The following is a 12,768-nucleotide window of genomic DNA, read 5'->3' as shown; positions in this document are numbered from 1 at the left end:
GTGTGTATCAGGGGCTTTGAGGACAGGTTTTAATCCATATCTGCCAAGTGACCCAATGTAGGGGGAACAGTCCCTATTCTGCTCTGTGTGAGGAGGAGGAACGGGAAATGAATAGCTCGGCATCCAACCTTGTGAAAATGGGGTCTTTCATGCTGTCGTGCCTGTTGAGGGGCCCTCGTATAAAAAGGCTGAAGGAGAACGACCTGTGCTGGGTGTCCACGCTACTAGACCCCCGGTATAAGCAGACAGTAGCGGAAATGTTACCGAATTACAAGTCGGAAAGGATGCAGCATTTGCAGAATAAATTAAAAAGTATGCTTTACACAGCGTATAAGTGTGATGTCACAGCACAACGAGAATCTAACAGTGGAAAAGGTGAAAGTCATCCTCCTCCTCCCACAACCACGCCATATCTGCCAAGTGACCCTATGTAGGGGGAACAGTCCCTATTCTGCTCTGTGTCAGTGTGTATCAGGGGCTTTGAGGACAGGTGTTAATCCATATCTGCCAAGTGACCCAATGTAGGGGGAACAGTCCCTATTCTGCTCTGTGTGAGGAGGAGGAACGGGAAATGAATAGCTCGGCATCCAACCTTGTGAAAATGGGGTCTTTCATGCTGTCGTGCCTTTTGAGGGGCCCTCGTATAAAAAGGCTGAAGGAGAACGACCTGTGCTGGGTGTCCACGCTACTAGACCCCAGGTATAAGCAGACAGTAGCGGAAATGTTACCGAATTACAAGTCGGAAAGGATGCAGCATTTGCTGAATAAATTAAAAAGTATGCTTTACACAGCGTATAAGGGTGATGTCAGGGCACAACGGGAATCTAACAGGGGAAGAGGTGAAAGTCATCCTCCTCCTCACACAACCACGCCATATCTGCCAAGTGATCCTATGTAGGGGAAGAGTCTCTATTCTGCACTGTGTCAGTGTGTATCAGAGGCTTTGAGGACAGGTGTCAATCCATATCTGCCAAGTGACCCTATGTAGGGGGAACAGTCTCTATTCTGCTCTCTGTCATTGTTTATCATGGTCTCTGAGGACAGGTGTCAATCCATATCTGCCAAGTGACCCTATGTAGGGGTAACAGTCTCTATTCTGCTCTGTGTCAGTGTGTATAAGGGGCTTTGAGGACAGGTGTCAATCCATATCTGCCAAGGGACCCTATGTAGGGGGAACAGTCCCTAATCTGCTCTGTGTCAGTGTAAATCATGGTCTTTGAGGACAGGTGTCAATCCACATCTGCCAAGTGACCCTATGTAGGGGGAACAGTCCCTATTCTGCTCTGTGTGAGGAGGAGGAACGGGAAATGAGTACCTCGGCATCCAACCTTGTGCAAATGGGGTCTTTCATGCTGTCGTGCCTGTTGAGGGACCCTCGTATAAAAAGGCTGAAGGAGAACAACCTGTGTTGGGTGTCCACGCTACTAGACCCCCGGTATAAGCAGACAGTGGCGGAAATGTTACCGAATTACAAGTCGGAAAGGATGCAGCATTTGCAAAATAAATTAAAAAGTATGCTTTACACAGCGTATAAGGGTGATGTCACAGCACAACGGGAATCTAACAGGGGAAGAGGTGAAAGTCATCCTCCTCCTCCCACGACCACGCCATATCTGCCAAGTGACCCTATGTAGGTGGAACAGTCTCTATTCTGCTCTGTGTCAGTGTTTATCATGGTCTCTGAGGACAGGTGTCAATCCATATCTGCCAAGTGACCCTATGTAGGGGTAACAGTCTCTATTCTGCTCTGTGTCAGTATGTATCAGGGGCTTTGAGGACAGGTGTCAATCCATATCTGCCAAGTGACCCTATGTAGGGGGAACAGTCCCTATTCTGCTCTGTCAGTGTGTATCAGGGGCTTTGAGGACAGGTGTCAATCCATATCTGCCAAGTGACCCTATGTAGGGGGAACAGTCCCTATTCTGCTCTGTGTCAGTGTGTATCAGGGGCTTTGAGGACAGGTGTCAATCCATATCTGCCAAGGGGAACAGTCCCTATTCTGCTCTGTGTCCGTGTGCATCAGGGGCTCTGAGGACAGGTGTCAATCCATATTTCAATCTGTCAATATGTCATATGTCAGGTGTCAATCCATATTCATTGTGATTTAGGAATGTTTGGTGATTTCTGCCCTTTATGTATTAAAACCAGACTCTGCATCAACTGTGTAATTTTCCATGGGAGTTTTGCCATGGATCCCCCTCCGGCATGCCACAGTCCAGGTGTTAGTCCCCTTGAAACAACTTTTCCATCACTTTTGTGGCCAGAAACAGTCCCTGTGGGTTTTAAAATTCGCCTGCCCATTTAAGTCATTGGCGGTTCGCCCGGTTCGCCGGTTCGCAAACGTTCGCGGAAGTTCCCGTTCGCCGTTCGCGAACCGAAAATTTTGTGTTCGCTACATCACTAGATCTAAATAGATTCACAAGAAAATTATGTTTAAAAAACTTTTTAAGTACTATGCCCCAGAGAAATATGGAAAAAGATGAAGATATTTTTAAGCATACTTTTTAAAAAAATAAATCATCTTTTAATTTTAAAACTGATTCAATGAAAACATTTGAGAGATCATGTTTAAAAGAAATTAAAAAAATCAAACCTCTAAATAAATACCAAAACAATCTGACAAAAGAGGAAAAAGAGGCACTTAAAGATTTACAGAAAGATAGGGATATAGTTGTCAAACCTGCGGATAAGGGGGGAGGAGTAATTATTTGGGAAAAAGAGAAATACATAGAAGAAATATATAGACAACTAAAAGATTCCAATACATACCAAGAACTCAAAGAGAACCCCCTTAAAGATATAATGGAATCGTATCATTTTTTTTAAAATAACTTTGGACAATGGAATTTTAAATAAAAAATAATTTGAATTTTTAAATGTCAAATTTCCAAAAATTCCTGTATTCTATGTACTTCCAAAAGTGCATAAGGATACAGAGAATCCTCCCGGAAGACCTATAGTCTCCGGAATAGGGTCCCTTCTAGCTCCGCTTTCTAAATATATAGACCAATTTTTACAAGATCCTGTCAAAAAGTGTAAAGCGTACCTTAAGGATACAATGAGCCTTTTAACCCCTTAAGGACACATGACATGTGTGACATGTCATGATTTCCTTTTATTCCAGAAGTTTGGTCCTTAAGGGGTTAAACCTTATGGACAATTTTAAATGGGAAGATAAGAATTTAATGGCCACTGCGGATGTTAGCAGCCTTTATACTAATATTGATCATGAAAGAGGTTGTGAAGCGGATATTTATTTTCTTAAAAAATTTAGTGATCTGACCGACATTCAAATTGATTTTATTGTAGAAGGGATTAATATGATTCTCAAAAACAATTTTTCTTGGTTTGAAAATAAGTTTTATCTACAAGTTAAGGGGACGGCTATGGGTACCAGATTTGCCCCAAGCTATGCTAATCTTTTTATGTCATGGTGGGAAGAACGTTTTATTTTTAATAATGAGCGGATTGGGGCAAATCTGGTCCTATATAGACACTACATCGATGATGTGTTTTTAATATGGAAGGGTAGTGAAGAATCACTAAAAACACTTTTTGAGGAACTTAACTGCAATGAATGGAATATCACCCTGTCATATGATATTAGTAGATATAATATTATTTTTGTTAGATTTGACTCTTTATGTAGAAGATCAGAAAATTAAAAGCAGAACATTTTTTAAGTCTGTAGATGTCAACAGCTTCATTGATTGTAGGAGCTGTCATTTCAGACCGTGGCTAGAAAATATCCCTAAAGGTCAGATGTTGAGGATGAAAATAAATTGTACGGAAGGAGAGGTTTTTATTCAACAGACAGAGAAATTAATAGGACAATTTGAGGAAAAAGGGTATAATAATATTTCCTTGGAGAATACGTTGAAAGAAGTGAGTACCATTGACCGACAATCCCTTTTAAAGTATAAGAATAAAAATTTGATACAGAGTGAGGAAGTACCTCTTATTTTTAATTATTGTACTCAAAGCCATAGCCTGAGGAAAATAATTAACATAAATTGGCATATTTTAAAAACAGATGATAAATTAATGAATTTTATCAAAGATAAACCAAGAATAATTTTTAGAGGGGCTAGGAATTTAAAACAAGTTTTAACAAAAAGCTTTCTAGATATCGAAAAGAAGAAGAATTTTTTAAAACAACCAAAAGGTTTCTTCCATTGTGGCGTATGTAGGGGGTGCAAATTGAGAACAAATAAGTGTAAAAAGCAATTAAAATTCCTATCTAACATTACTAAAGAGGAATATGACATCAAATCTTTTATAACATGCAATAGTAAAGGTGTCATCTACATGTTAATTTGTCCATGTGGACTTCAGTATATAGGTAGAACCTCGCGTAATTTTAAAACTAGAATTAGAGAACATATCTATAACATTAACCGTAAATTTGTTAATCACAGTGTCTCTAAACATTTCATGGAATGCCACAATAGTGACCCTAGACAATTAGAATTTGTGGCTATAGAAAAAGTTGGAATCCATTGGAGAGGGGGAGACTTAGAAACTTTACTTAATAGAACGGAAATGAAATGAATTTTTAACATGGACACCATAGCACCAAAAGGTCTTAATGTGGATTTTGAGATTACCCCATATTTATAATTTTATATATATGTTTTTAATATATATATATATATATTTGTGATGTATGCTTTATAATGATTCTTTAAATATAGATTTTTTATATATATTTCTATTTTTTAAAAAATATTTTTAATATTTTCAGTATATTTTAAATTATTATTTATTAAATCCCTTTTTATAGTATAAAATTCCTCCTTTTTTAAATAAGAGATATAACCTCTATGAAATTGTTTTGATTTTTTATTGTATGTGAGTTAATCTAGAAACTCTATTCTTTACAACATATACACTTGGATTGCTATACCAAATGGTAATATTCCTAAGATTGATTAATAAAAGAGCTAATTATTTTTTCTATTTTTTCCCTCTAAAACTATAGGCATAATATTATTGTAAATGTGTATATTAACCTTTTTTTAATTTTATATATATATATATATATATATATATATATATATATATATTTGGTGAATGTTTTCGAAAATGTGAAGAATGTCCCGTTTCTTTTGAGAAGCTGTGTATACATTTTTAGTATGTGAAAGATCGTTGGCTTGTTTAGTGGATTTATTTCTAATTTTGCCCTTTGTGAACGTTTGGGAATCCATTTGTAATGTGGGCAAAATCCGGAGAATGAGCTGCTCCGCCCCTGGTATATACGTCATGACGCAAATGAGGAGAGAACGTCATGACGTCATATTTGATGGACTGAGTACCCGGATGTGCGACCGGAGACCGGAAACCGGAACAAGAAAATGGAGAAAGGGCGCCAAAAAACGGCTTTTAAAAGAACTGGAAGGACAAAGAATGTTGAACTCTTGAAAAAGGCTATATTGCCGAAACGCGTTGAGTTGTTGTGCATGAGATTTGGACTCTCTTGTGTAAAGTATTATTCTTTACTTTTTAATTACCCATTGTGTGTCTAATAAATATTGATTTTATATCAATTGTATCCTGAGTCAAATTGGAACTGGAAACATCCAAGGACCACAGAGGGGAACACGCTTGGAGTGCCAAATACCATCAATTAAGATAAGCTGTTAGTCTGAGCCAGCTTGAATAAGTGGCTCATGACCATGTGAGTTGAACCAGTTACTGTCTTTCAACCCATTTATTTGTTGCGTTATTACCCTATATGTGCTGTACTTTTATTTGCAGATTGTGTACAAGACTGCTTGGTATACTTGCACAAGGGTAAAGTAATTTTAGAGTGCTCTCACCTACCACCTTTTGTAGTTCTATTGTATTATTTTAGTTGTGATTAAGTGACTCACACTTGGTGATTGTAGCACTATATTTTAAATCCTTTAACCTTTGATCCTGTTTATTTATTCAATTCTAAACCCAGACATGTGTGACAGAGAAGATTAAATAATTTAATTTTACTTTCAATATTGTACAAGATTCCCATTGTAATTTAAGGTGAAACTTAGTTTACGAACTGTCATATTAGAAATTATAGCAGAATTTGCAGACACATAGTCTGGACGAAGACTGAGAGAAACCCTTGAAGTGACAGAATACTTAAGTTATAGTTAACCATAAAGATAACGTAAATGACGTCAAAATAGCCACCAGGAAAAGTTAACTCTTTCCTGGATAGGTATGTTTAGTGGGACAAGACTGCCCTCTATAGACCAAATACAAAATTTATTATTTAGAAGGTAACCACACCTCTAGTTTTCCTATTGGTCTATCACCTAAGGAATTTTCCCTTTACAAAAGTTAAAGGACCACTCTAGGCACCCAGACCACTTCAGCTTAATGAGGTGGTCTGGGTGCCAGGTCCCTCTAGGATTAACCCTTTTTTTTTAATTAACATAGCAGTTTCAGAGAAACTGCTATGTTTATACTGAGGGTTAATCCAGCCTCCAAAACCTCTAGTGGCTGTCTCATTGACAGCCGCTAGAGGCGCTTGCGTGCTTCTCACTGTGAAAATCACAGTGAGAGCACGCAAGCGTCCATAGGAAAGCATTGTAAATGCTTTCCTATGCGACCGGCTGAATGCGAGCGCGGCTCCTGCCGCGCATGCGCATTCAGCCGATGACGTTGCAAGGAAGAAGGAGAGGAGGAGGAAAGCTCCCCACCCGGCGCTGGAGAAAGAGGTAAGTTTAACCCCTTCCTCCCCCCAGAGCCCGGCGGGAGTGGGTCCCTGAGGGTGGGGGCACCCTCAGGGCACTATAGTGCCAGGAAAACGAGTATGTTTTCCTGGCACTATAGTGGTCCTTTAAGACAAAGGGAAGAGAGAGGTAGGCGAGGAATGCAAGGGTATGCAAAGGAAGCAAAGAAGTGAGCAGTCGGGGGCAATGCAGAGAGGCCTATGACAGATATCCACTCTAGGACACTCAGAAATTCCTACACACCTCCATGCAGAGAGACATCCAAGCAAGTTCCTGAGACTACCTACCAATCTGATGAAAATATCTACTCAACTGGTAATTATACTGGTTTCATTTAATTAATTTAAATTAATTAAAATTTTCTAGTAGCATGATATATGACTGGATAAATCACGATCAGATTTCGATATTTAGAAATCTTAGTTACTAAAGAAGTACATTATTGAACTTTCTATTCTGCAGATAGAAATTAATCATTAATGTATTTATGTGACATATCACATGTTAGCATATCGTGATATTTTTATCCAGCTGTATTGATTTGCTCTAAAATAAGATCAAATATCTGTTTAGGCAAATTAAAAATTCTGCTTATATAACATGGTAGATTCTCTTATTGGATTCTTCCAGGAAATGACTAATGAACTGGTTTAAATGTTATTTTATTTAAAATTACATAAGAATAGATCTTAATTACCTAGGAGGTCTAGCCAGCATTGAAAGGGTTATTCTAACTGTTAGCTAAATTTTATTGCTCTACGCTGCAGCACTGTGTGTAAGTTTCACTTTGTTTCTCTGTAAAAGACAGTCATAAATCTTATTGACAGCTAATGTTGTAGATTCTATACTGTGTTAACCAGTGGAAGTGTAAATTGCCATTTTGTATTGCATATCATTTTATACTGAATATTCATTGATTATTGTCACGCATGTTACATATTATTATTTGGAAACCCCCATATCAAGACACCTACACCTTTTTCATAACCACTCCTCAGAGGGAATACGCTTTATGGGGATTGAACATATCCCTCAGCCCCCACGGAAAGGTGGTTGGGACATTAAACTTCGCCAGAGGGAGGCATACTGGATCTTTAAACTTCAAACTTTATCACCAAACGGCCTCAATGAGGGATTTTCATATACCCCTTTTATTTAACTAACGATCCATATTTAGTAACTATGTGGGTTGTAAAATGCTAAATTATGATTTATGGATTTTTATTTCTAAAGTTTTAATTTAATTTCTTTTTTCATTGGTGCTTATTATTTAGGGATCATTAAACCATGTGGCATATCTCCATTGATAACTCCGGATGGGCTATATAAACTATGTACTATGTAGTGGTTTATCTGTAATATGAGCCTTCTTACTGGTCTTTTTTCACTTCATCCCCACTCTCCTGTAGGGCTTTATAACATCTAGGATATATATTGGCGATAGGTATCTTGGTGCAATAATGTATACACATCATATGAGTGAGAGACTCATTTTACTTTTCCTCTCATTTCTGATTAGTTATATACACATTGTAACACCGGGATCGGATACTCCGCCCACTAAGTGACGTCCTAGTAATTTCGCTAGGTATCGTCAAACGGGTAGGAGTAGTTCCCGCCCATTCTGTGATGTTTCATTGACGCACTGTGAGCTGCGAGTAATGCAGGAGGAGTTTCGGCGGTTATTTCCCGCCCCTCTCCCTCCCCGCTTACGTGACTTAGTGATGATGTACCTACCACGTGGGGTGTAGGGAAGTGGATTGGTCGGCATAGTTTTCTGACAGCTGGGCGGGTTTTTCGTCCGGACCAATGCCAAGTAAGTGCCGGTTATGGGAATCAGCTGACATCAGTCTGCATAATCACATACCGGCTATTTAAGGAGTGGGAGGTATGCCTTTGGTTGTTTGTATTTGCCCCTGACGACGGCGTCTAGATACGCTGAAACGCGTGTCGGGCTTTCTTTTGATTTTATTTAATCTATTTTGATTTCTTTTCACCATGCACTGGGGTTGTGGGTGGTAGCACTTTGGAATTTTCTCTAGTCCCTCGTTAGATCGAGCAGTAATGGTAGGCATTGGCACCTTTCTATGCTGAGGTAATTAGGGATCCTTGGTAGACATTTAGTTGTCAGTATGAGGTGTAGACAGAGAGACTAAGGTTGCCTTAGATTGTGTGTGATATACATAGACGGTGTGTCTTTTTGTTTTAAAGATATACACACACTAGGTTTATATCCTCTCTTTAGTCCTCGCTTTTGGATTACCCCTGAGAATTACCTGCAGCTGTGCTATTGCTATGAAGCCTACCTAACTCTAGTATCTACTTGATAGGAGACTAAGTGTTTTTAGCTTTACCAATAAATATTTTTCTTTTAACGATTTAGCACACTCTAGAGGGTTGTACAACTTTTTCCCGGCACCATACCCATTTGGGCATGTGTGTCGGTGAATTAGTATTTTCTTTTTTCTTTTTGTCTACATATTATTATTAGTTATATTGTCACAATAAATTGTATCTATTTTTATAACAATTTGTGATTTTATTGATATGAAATACTTACACGATAACGATCTTTGGGATCTGAGAATTGAAATAGTGGGCAATTTCTCAACTGTTTACTATTATTATCCCATAAATATCCCCACACTACACAGTGTTCCACGTTCTAATTAGTTCTCAGGGTGGTCTCCGTTCAGTAAAATGGATGAAAAAGTAAAACAAAATAACAAGGGAATAGATAGCAGGGAGTGGAAATAACCAAATGGTGCTGGGAATTCCTTAACCACAAAACCGCAGCTCCTGGGTGGTTGATTGTAGGCACATTCCTCAGGTAGGGTGTTTGTTCCGTGTTTAAAAAGGTGAACGGGGTTAAGTGGTGTTACGATTACCTCTGGTCTAGCAGTAGGTTGGATCGCTTGGATGCCCTGGTTTTCGAAGTCAGAGAGTCGAACGATGCTCCAGTCAGTAGAAACCTACAAATGTAGAGTCTCCCACTAGCTATAGTAATGCTAGGATTCCCAGATCCCTACAACACGAGTCGAGGCTGCGAGTTGAGGGTAAAACAAACTGACTTTACTGGCACACAAGCATGGCAATTTATGCAAGTCCCCAGGTCCAAGGACAGCACCCCGTGGACCTGGTGGGATACAGGTACAATGCAACAAGTCAACCAATCACAAGACATTGTATCTTTCAAATTAGTACCCACCCAGCTTGGAGATAATGAGGCCAACGGTTATACAATCTAATTATCTCCAAGCTCCCAAAAGACCACAAATTGTTCGGTAGCTCAGATCTGGACGCATCAATTGTACGAATTGCGCCCAGATCCCACGAACAGAACGGGAGATTCCATTATTCTTTCTAGCTTTTTATTTAGTCTAATTCCTAGGTAGACAAATTATTCTGGTTGAGAAAAATTTAATCTGTTTTGTAGTTTTTCTATTTTATCTGGTACTATATTCTTAAACATTTCAATAGATTTGGATAGATTCAGTTTATAGTTGGATACCTTGTATTGTTCAATTTCTGCTATCACATATGGCAAATTGTTTTCTGTATCAGCAATATATGTCATCTGCATATAGTGAGATCTTTAGAACTCCTTTAGAAATAGGGAGACCCTTAATTAGCGTATTTTGTCTGATTTTCGATGCAAATATTTCAACAGTAATGACATACTGTATTGGCGACAAAGGACAAACTTGTCTCGTGCCATTTTCCAAACCAAACCAATTTGACCATATATTTTGACCTATAGACCTAGCTGCCAGTTTCTTATGCAAAGTGCCTATCGCATCCAGCACCCATCCCGAGATATTTAAGGCCTTAAGAGCCTTAAACATGAATCCCCGGCTGACCCTGTCGAACGCTTTCTCTGCGTCTAATGACAGGATCAGTAGGGGACTCCCTTTCTTATCTGATAAGTCGATTGAATCTATTAACCTTCTAATATTGTTTCCTGCGTTTCTCGCAGGGACAAATCCAACCTGACCTGGTTTAATAATTTCAGGCTAGACTGTTTTTAATCTCTTTGCAATAATTGAAACACAAATCTTGACATCCACGTTTATTAAAGAGATCGGTCTATAACTTTTTACATCTGTTGATATTTTGCCTGTTTTCAAAATTGGCAGAATATTGGCCCTCAACATCTCTTGTGGAAACGATCCTCTATTTACAGCATCATTGAAAGTTCTAGTTAATGGTTCCACAATTATGTTTTTCATTGCCTTAAAGAACTTGTTACTGAAGCCATCTGGTCCAGGAGTTTTAAAATTGGCTAATTTATTTATTGCCTCTGTTACTTCTTCTTTAGTAATGGCCTTATTTAATAATTCCAATTGGTCTGGAGATATTTTTGGTACGTCAAGATCTTTTATATAATTATCTATTGATTGGTCCGTAGGTCTATTAGGCAAGTTGTAGAGGGACTTATAAAATTGATTAAAGGTCTCCCCTATTTCATACGAAGCTCTATGTGTTTTACCTTCATGTATAATTTTATCTATGCGGTTATCTGCTAACTTCTTTTTCAGTTGGTTTGATAAGATTTTATCTGCTTTATTTTGTCGGTAGTAATATCTAATTTTTAATTTAGTCATTTTCTTTTCTATGTTTTCTAATATTTTTTTCTTAATAATATGTTTAATATTAGCTATTTTTATTTGTCCTTCTTTATCTGTATTTAATTTGTATTCTTTAGAAACTTTAAATAATTGAATATATAATTCTGATAGTCCTATTCCTTCTTTTTTTCTGACTCTCCTTTTAATATTTATACAGTGTCCTCTTATAGACGCTTTGTATGTATAACAGGTAATTAGATCCGAGGTATCTTCTGGTCTATTTTCCTCCAAATAATGCTTTGACAATTCTTTCAATAACTCCTGGTTTTCAATGCTATGTAATATTGAGTCATCTAATTTCCAGGTAGTTCTAGGGTAAATATATTTTCCATCCTTTAAATCCATTAAAATAATATTATGATCTGACCAAATCATTATTTTGATCACTATAGTTGTCACTTTTTCTATTACTTTTGGGTCTCCTAGGAAGAAATCAATTCTTGAATATGAATTATGCGGCCAAGAGTAAAACGTATATTCTTTAGCTAGGGGATTCCGAACCCTCCAAATATCATATAAGTTATTTTTCTTTATTATGTTATGGAAGGTACTTGCATTTCTTATGCCATTTTATCAAAAGTTATCTTATTGTTGTTAAATGTATCTAATACAATATCCAAAACACAATTGAAATCCCCTCCTATTATCACATACACCATCAAAACTTTTTCAACTCGCTCTAGAATATGAGAGAACAGTCTCATCGGGTTATTATTAGGTAAATATACATTCACTAATGTGTACAGTTCCCCATTAATTTCACAAATCAGTATTATGTATCTACCCTCTGTATAAATGTCCTCATGTTTTATTTCTACTTGTAGTGATTTAGAAAAACAAATAGCCACTCCAGCTTTCTTTTCATCTTTCTTTGAGTAGATCGATAATAATGGAAATTTTTTGCCAAACCATCTAGTACTATCTCCTAAGGTCCAGTGAGTCTCTTGTATCAGGACCACTTGATTTTTTTCTGTTACTAAATAATCATTAAAGGCCCATCTTTTGTGTGGAAGATTTAGACCTTGGATGTTGATTGATGCAAATTTAACCATACCTTTTTCTTAGATCTCTAGAACTTGACAATTCCCCACAGCTAACCACATAATCTGTACTTGCCAACACCGCTGTACGATTGATCAATTGTGGCGACGAGATAAGGAAGCGCCTAACTTATATACAATTTCCATTTTGTGTTTATCCTTTCTCTATTTTGCGATGAAATTCTTGTTTAGTTAATGCTTGGTATCTCTAATAACCCATTCCTTGTTTTGCAATATTCTAATCATATGATTTAACTTTTTTGCCATTATTAAAAAATTCTTATATATATATATATCCTAAGTGCATTAAGTCTTTAAGTTTATTCCATTCTAGTATACTTTACTAAATGTAAATGTACACTTACGCTAGTGAATAGCTTC

The sequence above is a fragment of the Pelobates fuscus genome, chromosome 11 (assembly GCF_036172605.1).
Source record: "Pelobates fuscus isolate aPelFus1 chromosome 11, aPelFus1.pri, whole genome shotgun sequence".
Classification (NCBI taxonomy): Eukaryota; Metazoa; Chordata; class Amphibia; order Anura; family Pelobatidae; genus Pelobates; species Pelobates fuscus.
Note: the sequence above shows the minus strand (reverse complement) of the source record.